The sequence below is a fragment of the Carlito syrichta genome, unplaced genomic scaffold (assembly GCF_000164805.1).
Source record: "Carlito syrichta isolate Samal-C Ts95f unplaced genomic scaffold, Tarsius_syrichta-2.0.1 Scaffold303068, whole genome shotgun sequence".
NCBI lineage: Eukaryota > Metazoa > Chordata > Mammalia > Primates > Tarsiidae > Carlito > Carlito syrichta.
In genome coordinates this window covers 93315-103763 of record NW_007247164.1, presented here as the reverse complement: position 1 = coordinate 103763, position 10449 = coordinate 93315, and the positions used below count along the sequence as shown (strand labels likewise).

Here is a 10449-nt window from a genome sequence, read left to right as displayed (position 1 = left end):
TGTGAACCCTAACCATCCCCACCTACCTCCTTATTGGTGTCCCCAGTGTCTATTATTTCTATCTTTGTGACTGTTTAGCTCCCACCTATGAGTGAGAACAAGAAGGTTTTCTGATTTTGAGTCATTACCCTAGGATGATGATCTCCAGCTCCATTTATTGTGTTTCCAACACATCGTGAAATACCTTGTATGAGGAAAGATAAATTAATGGGAGGTTAAAAAAAAAGAAAAGATTAATTAAATGTCATACTCAGTCGAAGACTGCCAAGTGAGACACCTTCAGATGGAGGTCTTCTGGCATCATGAATATGGGCTGACTTCCTATACCTGGCTTGAATGCTGCCTATAGAAATCACTGTTGTAATTGACTAAACAGTCTTTGTTTTTCCAAGCAGAGCACTACTCAATACAGCCATGATCCCACAGCATCGACTGAGAGCATGGCATGCTTAACGGAGTCTATACTGGGCCACTGGAGATCAGAGTCCTTCCCCTCTTCTTCCACTGTCCATTTCACTGTTTTTTTCTCCTTGTAATCTACCTTAAAGGGATCATAAGGCATTCCTCAACAACTGTGCCCCTTTGTTTCCAAGAGCCCCTCTTTCATTTTTAGGTAACAAGTAACACTCAAACAATGTAGGTGGTACCAGTAAATCCTTACCTAATAAATTCAGTTGAAGATATCTCCATTCCAGGACTTTGTGTTTAGAAAAACAGTGATTTTTAAAATTTTATTTATTTATTTATTTATAAAGTATTTTTTAACCTCTGAACTTTTTATTGGTCTCCCACTCCACAAAGGGTAACTACCTTTCTCCCACTGCCTCAGTGCCTCACAAATTTGGTGTCTTTGGCCTCAGACACCACTGTGTTGTCCACTATCCTGGGAGTGGTGGTCTTTTAGATGACCTGAATGGAGCTGCTGCTGTCCAGGACATCACCCAGACAGAAATCCTCCCCGTCTTCCAGCTTAATCTTGATGTTCAGTGGGGCCTCCTATTACTGGACCTGACACTGGCCCTCAGCCTGGGTCAGTGCCAGTTCAGACTCCAGGGCAGCAGGAACCCATTAAGCTGTTTCATTTGCATGGTGTAACTGGCCTCTACCTTCCTCAGGCTATTCTCCATGATGGCCTTCAGATTTTTCATTGAGTCCTGGTAGATATCCAGGGACTGGACTGTATGTTTCAGTTCTGTGAGCATCATTCAGCAGCTCTAATCTCAGTGAACTGCATGGTGACCACTGCAGTGCTCTCCTCAATCTACTGGAACCAATACTTGTTCATCTCCTCTTGGTTCTCCTGAGCCAGCTCATCATACTGGGTCTGGATGTTCACCATTATCTTGCGGAGGTTCTGAAATTTGGGAGCATCTATCTCCATGGTCAACCCAGAGCTGGCAATCTGGGCTTGTAGACTTTTTATTTCCTCTTCCTGGTTCTTCATGAAGGGCAGCTCCTCCTTGAGAGCCTCTATCTCTGTCTCTAGCTGTAGCTGAGTGACATTGATGTCATCAATGACCCAGCAGAGACCATGAATGTTACTCTCTACAGACTGGTGCATAGCCAGCTCTGTCTCATACTTGATTCTAAAGTCATCAGCAGCAAGATGGTCATTGTCCATTGCAGAACGATGCAGGCATTGTCCACAAAATTTGCAAAGATCTGAGCCCTCAGGCCCTCGGTGGTCTTGAAGTAATGCCCCCAGTCTCTGAGCTGGCATCTTTTCTTCTCCAGATATTCCAGATTTTGCTCTCCAGCCTCCAATTCTCAGTTTCCAGGCTCCTTACCCTGTCCAGGTAGGAGGACAGGGAGTAATTCAGGTATTCATGGTCCTCTTCTTACTCTGGGTGCCCCCCATTCCCACCAGATCTCTGGCCATCCCTGCAGCCAGGTCCCCTGATCTCACAGAAGCTGGTGAGCAGAGATCCAGGAGTCTGAGGCCCTGGCACCTATATAAACACTGGCAGTGCTGATGATGGGCTAGCCTCTGGACCGCCAGATGGACCCCAGTAAACAATAGATGGTGGAGAGTGGTGGAGTGAGTAGTGAAGCTTATGGTGTCCATGGAGGAGAGCAAAATGGCAGGACTCAGGTTCTGTTAAAGCATTATTTTACATGTTCTTGTATCTGTTCTTTGAATTCAAAGATGACATATTTGAGGGCTTCACTAACGGAAATCGAAGTTGAGTTTACTATCTACTTAAAATTTAAATGCCATATTCTTTAGTCAAACTTGCCAAGGAATTTTATTTTCTGAAGAACCAGTCCATCATATATCTTGTGAATCTTGCTCTTTGAGGTTCTTTGGAGCGACCTATCTCAGCTCTTAGGTGATAGTTTCTTCTAGACTTACAAACGTGGAAGAGAGGAAATTCCAAGGATTGGTCTCATATTATCTCACAAAAGCAGAGCATAAAATATAAATCTGAGTCATCTTGACATCTCTAGTTGTTCAAGGAGGCATAAACATCAATGCCAATTTGAGTGAAATGGAACAAAGGCAGAATCACCTCACATCCTGAATTAGCTTTCCCAAGTGCTGATTTATTACTCATTGCACCATCTTAAATCCTGAACGGTTGGCTGCTGGCAGGTCCCCTATCTTTACTTGCTCAGCCCTGGACCTGTTTGGGTCCTCTAGGAGACTATACTCAGTTTCTTGGAACCTTACGTTTCAAGGGAGTCTCCAAAAGTGAGTCATTCTCCATTGGTGAATGCAGCATTTTGTGTTTCAACAAGGAGGCAAGAGAAAACCCACTCAGGGCTGCAGGCACAACCCTCAGTCAGCTCCTTACTCCACATGCATGTAAAAACTCATGCATGAGCACTGGCCCTAGAATGTTATGCAGACACACCCTTTGAACTGTGTACTAAAGGCAGGAAGAAAACGTTTTTCCCCTTTGTCCTCTCTGTCTCCACTTCTCACTACGTTTGGTCTAAAGCCAGACTCATCTAAGTCAATGACAAGCAGTTAAATGCTCTATGTAAAACACTTTTCCTTGTGACTCATTTGTTTTTGATGAGGTCTTATGCATGTCAACTGTAATGTTAGTGCAAGTCCTGAATTAGTGCAAGTCTGCTAATTGTCCTCAAATCTTAAAGGCAAACACCTCTGGGATTTTAAATAATGAAATAACTTCTGGTCTTGATAAATCATCTTTGCTTTAAATACAACTGTAGAGGCATTACAAATAGAACTAGCTAGTTGAAACTTTTTAGATGATGTCTACCAATTTTCAGAGTAAACCAGGTGTGTAAATGCAACTTTAGAGTAATGTAAAATGTGTTTTTAGATTGAACAGATTTATTACAGGTCATCTATTTGGTTTATATGCTTTTTAATTTCTTCCAGCTTCACTGCACTTAAGTTTCCTTTTATTTTTTTCTTTGAATCTGTCATAAACTATTTTTCTAGTTCATCTCCTACTACTTCTCATCTTATGCTTTATAATTTTTCATTTACATCAATCTTGCTTACTTTGTGAGCATTTGAGAGCTTACCAAGTAATTTTGCACATGCATCGCCTTTCATTTTGGATCCAACAAGCCTGAGAGGTTGACAGTTCTACCTTCTCATTGTCCATTTGAGGAAACTGGAGGTTCAAGAGCTCCAATAATTTGTTGTAGGTCACATTGCCAGAAAATAACTGGAAGTGGAACCTTGGATTTCTAATGCTAAGTTTCCTTTTAACTCCATCTGCATATTGCTACCCATTCATCCTATACACTTTTCTGTCTCTAAGTCTTTGCTTACACTAATCTTGTCCCCGCCTCATATCTACCTCACAGGTTTTCCAAAGTCTGCACTGCGTGGGAGGGGATTGTGTAGGAGGGCTAGTCAGTCAATAAATTGAACTCAATATATTTGAATGGAGGAAGGTAGAGACTATGTGGCTATCAGGAGAGATGTAAAAGTGTGACCAGGATAGGTTGACTCAGTCAAGGTAAAATGTTTCCGTATGGTGCAATTTGAGCTAAAATGTACTTCAAATCATCTTTTTTTTTTTTTTTTTGTGATGCAGTCATGCTATCCAATATGACCAACAGTGGAGACTCAGTCCTTTAGGGTATTACTTCTGTGAAAATCTTTTTCTTCTCTTTCTTTCCTTCCCTCCCTCTCTCCTTTCCTTCCTTTTCTTTCTTCCTTCTTTATGCTTCTTTTTCTTTCTTCTTTTCCCAATGTAGAGATGTTGAGGTGATAGTTACTTTTTAAATATGGTCCCCAAATAACTGTCTCTTCATGTGCATACTTGCTGTCCTACCACCAAGAGGTATATCCCCTTTCCTTGAATCTAGGCTGAGAATACAAAGAAAGTAAAGTGCTGAGACTTCTAAGCCCAGGCATTAAGAAAACCTGGAAGATTTTGCTTCCTTCCCCTTGGAGTCATGAGCCACTATGTAAGAAGTTCAGGCCAACATGATGGAGGGAGAGGTCCCAAAAGATGAGAGGCCACAAAGAGAGAAACCTGTGGAGGGGCACTAAGGTACCAACCATGAAGTCCTAACTGCAAACCAACTGACATCTGACTGTGATCTTGTAAGTGAAGCCAGTAGAGGACCCCTCTTGCTAGTCCTAACTAAACCAGAAAGTTATAAAATATTTTAAAAAATATTTGTGTTTTTTAAGTCATTAAGTTTTTTAGATGGTTTATTATGTGGTACAGTTGGTCACTTACCCCTAGTTTGGATGCTCATTAAGTTTCAGCAAGTCCTTGAAAAATTTTAGTCCAAAATAGGCCAGTTTGGAACAGAGTAGGGTGATCTAAGGCAGCATGATGGTAGAAGGTATATGGTGGTCAGAGAACGGAGGAAGACAATGTCTACCAAAGATGGAATAGGAACTCAGAAAAAGGAACTATAATAGAAGAAAGAGCAACACTTGTTAGGATTTCAGATTCAGTTCTATGTAACTCAATCTTTTCCTTATGTTCCAGGTTTTGTTTAAAATAGAGACAAATGTTACCCATAGCACAGGTTTGACACTTCAAAAAATGCATCTGTTTCTATTTTTTGGTGATCATTTCTGGGTGCAAAATTATAAAGAAGACTTAGTGATGAAAACTCATTGAGTTAGCTTTTGAGGGGGGCTAGACAAAGCTAATAATCATATGAAGCCAGTGAATCTTTGTATTATGGAAAACAGCACACAGTTTAGGACTCCCCTCTACCCACTTTAACAGATATGGGGCTCAGCCAGACCCCTAAATAGTTAGGGGTACAAGGAAAGAGACTCATGGTTGATTCTGGGCTCTAACTGTCCTCCATCCAAAGGAGAAAAATTGGATCATGTCTTGTCCTTTTATTATTTATCCATGTCGGTCTATCCAGAGTACCCACGAAATCTTGGATAAAGCTAAGTGATTTGGAAGAAACATGTAAGTTAAAACGAGCTCAAAGTCACTTGCTTCTTCTATTTATTTATTTGGTCTGAGATGATTCCCACATTCACTTACCATATGGCATTAAATCATTCTGGTCCTTGAGTTATTATTACATGATTCAAAGAGTATAATTTACAGAATTGCCAGCCCAGGCTGCACTCTGTCCCACACCAAAAAAAGGACCACAAGGAGGGGAGAAGAAAAATGACTGTTTCCTGGTAGCCCATATTTACGCAATTTTCTCCCACCACAGATTGTTTTGGCAGTCTAGACAGAGTCTTGTAAAATCCTTCCCTGATGTCATCCACATCCTTCCTTGATAAGTTCAAAATGAGTCCGGGAGCAAGCATGGCTCCTCTAGCAATGTTGTACAAATAATTAGTGCAGTGCCACCCGGAGAGGGCTTTGCACTCCAGTGATTTCCACATGAGAGGAATGGACTGATGAGCTGGCCACCAGATCATGTAAATATGTGGCGGAGAATGCAGCCGCTGAAGGGAAAGAAGAAACACACATGTGGGCATTTCATGTTTTAAAAGAACTTTGTGGACAACGAAACAGATTAGAGAGAGAAGTATGCACAATTCAGAGAATGAAAGATTAAGGAAATTATTTACTTACTGAAGCCAGGGATGCAGTATAGAATTAATGATTCTTTAAATGACAATTTTAAATGGTGTTTTGAAGAGAAGACATTAGATCATTTTTCTATCATATTTGTAATAGGGAGGACTTGAAATTCAAGTTATAGGAACTATTTATTTCTCCATAAATTATTCTCATCAGTAGAATAATAAATTATACATATCCACATATGTCTTCTATAATAAAACATAACAAAATATGCAATACACATTTAAACAGTTATCAGGTTTATAACCTCATTGAAAATCAATGCCAATTTGTTAGAAAATAATGTACTGATCAGCAAACATAAGGACAGACACGTCTCTCTATTAAAGATTTGAAAATGTCCTTTGCCCTAAGGTGTTGTTGCTGTTGTTATTGTTGTTGTTGTTGTTGTTTTGAGTCAGAGTATCACTCTGTCGCCCAAGCTGGAGTGCAGTGGCATACTCACGGCCACCCCAGCGGTGACCCACTGGGCTCAGGCAATCCTTCCGCCTCAGTCTTCCAAGGTGCTGGAACTACAGGCACGCATTACCACGCCCAGCTAATTTTTTTGATATATTGTAGAGATGAGGTCTCACTAAGTTGCCCAGCCTGGTCTTGAACCCCTGGGCTCAGGCAATCCTCTTGCCTCAGCCTCCCAAAATGCTGGGATTACAGGCTTGAGCCACCGAACCCGACCTGCCCTAAGTTTTTATCTTCATGTACTTTACTCTTCTTGTCTTCAGTTGGAACTGAAAGAAAAATGCTTCTCACATTGCACTTTTAGTATTCTCTTCAATCTAGTTAAGTTCTCCCAAAACAATGAAGTTGTTTGAGGGACTAAGAAACGATGAAGGAGTAAGACTCCATTCTTCTTGCTTTTTCTCTGCAATTGGTTATTTCAGCGAAAAGAACAGGAAGTACTTTGTTGTGTGTTTTTTTTCCTGCATCCTGACATGTTTCTCAACTCCTCAGCCTCACCTCTCTCTAGCCTGCCTGGCTTCAGACCCTCTCTTCACTTCTTGCTGGGCTATTTTAATACCTTCTTTGATGTTCTCCTGTACAACTTCTACTCATAACTAAAACACAGACCTAATCATGTTCTCTCCTCACTTAAAGACTTTTGATAGCCACCAACCCCATCCCCGGCACGGTGCCCTGCCATCTGCCTCTGCATGCATCCGTACCTTCTCTCTGCTGGAGTTACATCTTCCACCACTGCTTGGACTCATTGGCTCTCTGGTCCCTTTGAAGTATCCCATGCCTTGACTAATTCTGTTCCTATTTCAGAAGTGCACTCCACTTTGCCTGGCAGATTACTACTTATTCTTTATGAAACAAGCCTTATATGCTCTTCCTATCAATCTGTGTGGTCCACTGGGCATCTTGAATTGACCAGTCCTGGTTCCACATTGCACAGCTGACACCACATAAAAACATAAAAATATGGTTGCCCTTATACTGGCCACAGCTTCTGATTGAACTCACTACTGTTATGTATCTCAAGCCTATTTCTCCCAACTTTGTATCTTCCCAATCTCTAACCTCTACAACATCCCTCAAAAAGATTTGCTCCTCTGGCTGACTCTGATCTTTGACTTTAGTCTTATATTGTCAACTATATCACTTGCCTTGATTATCCCAGTCTCAGTTATGAGGCTAAATATTTTATCTGACTTACTAGGCTGGCATCCCAGCCTAAGTTACCTCAGCCCTACCCAAGAAATAATTCTTCAATTTTCCCAGGAGTCCCATAAAACCATGTACTCTGTTCTTTCCAGTAGAGATCATCCTGTGTTATACCTGTGTTTTTACCAGGAGCTAAATTCCTAAAAAGGAGCCATCATGTCTTACTCTTTTTTGCTACAATTGGGGCATAATTTAGTGCCTGATATAAAGCAGCATTTGTTGAATGAGTGAATGTGACCTTTCAATTTCTCATTTATCCTTCTCATTATTTATACTTGCTTTATCACATTGCTTGGAATATAATGGGCCCTCAACAATATATTTGAATTACATGACAAAAGTTGTTAATACATTTCTATGGTGCTTAACATTATAATGAGCATTACATATTGTTTCGTAATTTTTAAATAAAAAAGAAAAATATTCTTTAAAACAAAAATATATGGTTATGTCCTTCCAAGTTCAGCACCGTGAACTCAATTTAGAGACTAAATTAGAAATACTTCCTTAGTCAAAAATCTGTGGCTATATAAAAAAAGGTGCTGAAGTATTATCCAAAACAAAAATAAAAAGGGCTTTCCAAATAGGTGCAAGAAAAACAATATTAAAATTAATTATTTTCAAACTCTTTAGAAAAACATGTTTATTCAAAAGTATTCAAAAATGTGTTTATTCAAAAGTATTCAAAAAAGTATTTAATAATAGTTTGAAAAAACTAACAATAATTTCTATTTAAAAGATGAGAATTTCCAGTAATATAAATATATTTAATAAATAACAAATGCCAAAGTTGTTAAAGTAGCTTGTTAATTGTTCCTTCTTCTATTTACATATCACTTTTCTATTGTTTATTTATTCGGTTAAGATGAACCAATACTTTCTCTATGCCAAGGTGTGAAGTATATCATATCCTGTGAGAAGAAATCTATTCAAGGCACAATTCCATAAAAGTATTGACTATCCAACTCGGTATTCTCCAGAAATGCAAGTCTTAAAATGTTTAAGTAGGGTCTGTATAGAATTCAATTTCACATACAACTAGGGAACTAGAAATTAAAGCCACAGTGAGATAACACCTTCACCTCTCAGTTGTAATACTTAAAAACATAAGAATAGCAAATATTGGTACAGATATTGGGCCAATGATACTCTCAACACATTGCTGATACATGTTTAAATTGCTAAAGTCACTCCGAAGAATAATTTAATGAATATACAGCAAAATTTAAAATATGTATATACTATGACCCAGCAGATTCACTTGGGTATATTTTTTAAAAACAAAATCAAAACCTTCTCACTTTATGTGTTATACAAAGGGACATGTTCATTACAATATATTTTTGTATCAGCAAAAAAGTTTTTGACTCCCTTAGTGCCCATCTGTAGGTAAGAAATAGATAAGTAAATGTTGATATATTTATATGATGGCCTATACTAGCTAGAATAATATGAATACATAAAAAATAGTTACCAAAAATTATATATTTACTTATATAAATAAAAAATCCCCCAAATATGACAGTGTATAGATACTACTATATGTATGTAAAAGGGCAAAAACAGATTTGAAAATGTACATTCAAAACTCATTTTATTCATAGTCTCTGGGAAAGTGGGGAGAGGAATAAATCTCAGGGAGTAATATTGTTTGCTTGTTTGTTTGTTTTGAGTTGGAGTCTCACTCTGTCACCCAGACTGGAGTGCAGTGGCCGCTCCTGGCCACCACAGCCTCGACCTATTGGGCTCCGGGGATCCTTCCACCTCAGCCTCCAAGCAGCTGGAACTACAGGTGCGCGCTACCACACCCGACAATTTTTTAAATTTATTGTAGAGATGAGGTCTCGCCAAGTTGCCCAGGCAGGTCTCGAACCCGCGGGCTCAGGCAATCCACTCACCTCAGCCTCCCAAAGCGCAGGATTACAGGCTGAACCACCGAGCCCAGCTGGGAGTAATATTTAAGAGATATTAAGGTTTGTCTGTAATTTTTTATTTCTTAAAAAATACTGGCACCAAGCAATTATGACAAAACACTAACAGCTGTTATGTCATGGTGGTGGGAGTATAGTTACTTATTACATTATCCTTCAAACTTTTTACTTTTAAAATTTCTCCAAAAACCTATGTAAATGAAGGAGATTTCTGTCCTCCAAAAAGTTTGATAAACACTGGGTTAAACAAAGTTTTTGTTGTTGTTGTTTTAATTGCAGAATTTTTCAGAGCTGTAAGTAATGCACATTATAAATTTTCAAGAAGTAATTATAGTGTATTAAAGAAAAGGAGTTATAATTACAAATTGAAACAAATGCTGTGAAGGAGCAAACAGGCACAAGGAAGACTGAAGGTATGGAGGGAGCAAGGGAACCTACAGCAGAGGATGTTCTCGGATGGCCTCCCCACGTCGGGGGTATTGAACAAGGAAGGGTCAGCATTTCAAAGAGTTAGATGGAGGAAAGAGAGGAGATCATGCAGGTAGGTCCCGAAGAGGTTAAGACAGGGAAGTTGTGGAGTGAAAGACTGAAACAAGTCGGTGGGACCCAAGAGAAGCCTTGCTGAGATTCTACCCAAAGTACAACAGGATGCCAAAGACAGTTTACCCTGCACACTATGGGTCACATTGCTATTCTCTCTTCATATCCGATGCCTTGTGATGCCCCTGCCTGGAATGTCCCTTCCCCTCCTGCTCACTAAAGGGAATGCTTGCCTCATCCATGCAAAGATCTGGTGCCTTCAGGGTGGCATGGCCGTAGACAAGAGCTTACCTCATCCC

The 10449-nt window shown here is 39.7% G+C and overlaps 1 pseudogene; it reads right to left on the bottom strand.

Annotated features, from left to right (window-relative positions):
- Positions 1-1201: 1201 nt before the first annotated feature.
- On the bottom strand, positions 1202-7252 carry LOC110595591 (annotated as a pseudogene).
- Positions 7253-10449: the final 3197 nt, after the last annotated feature.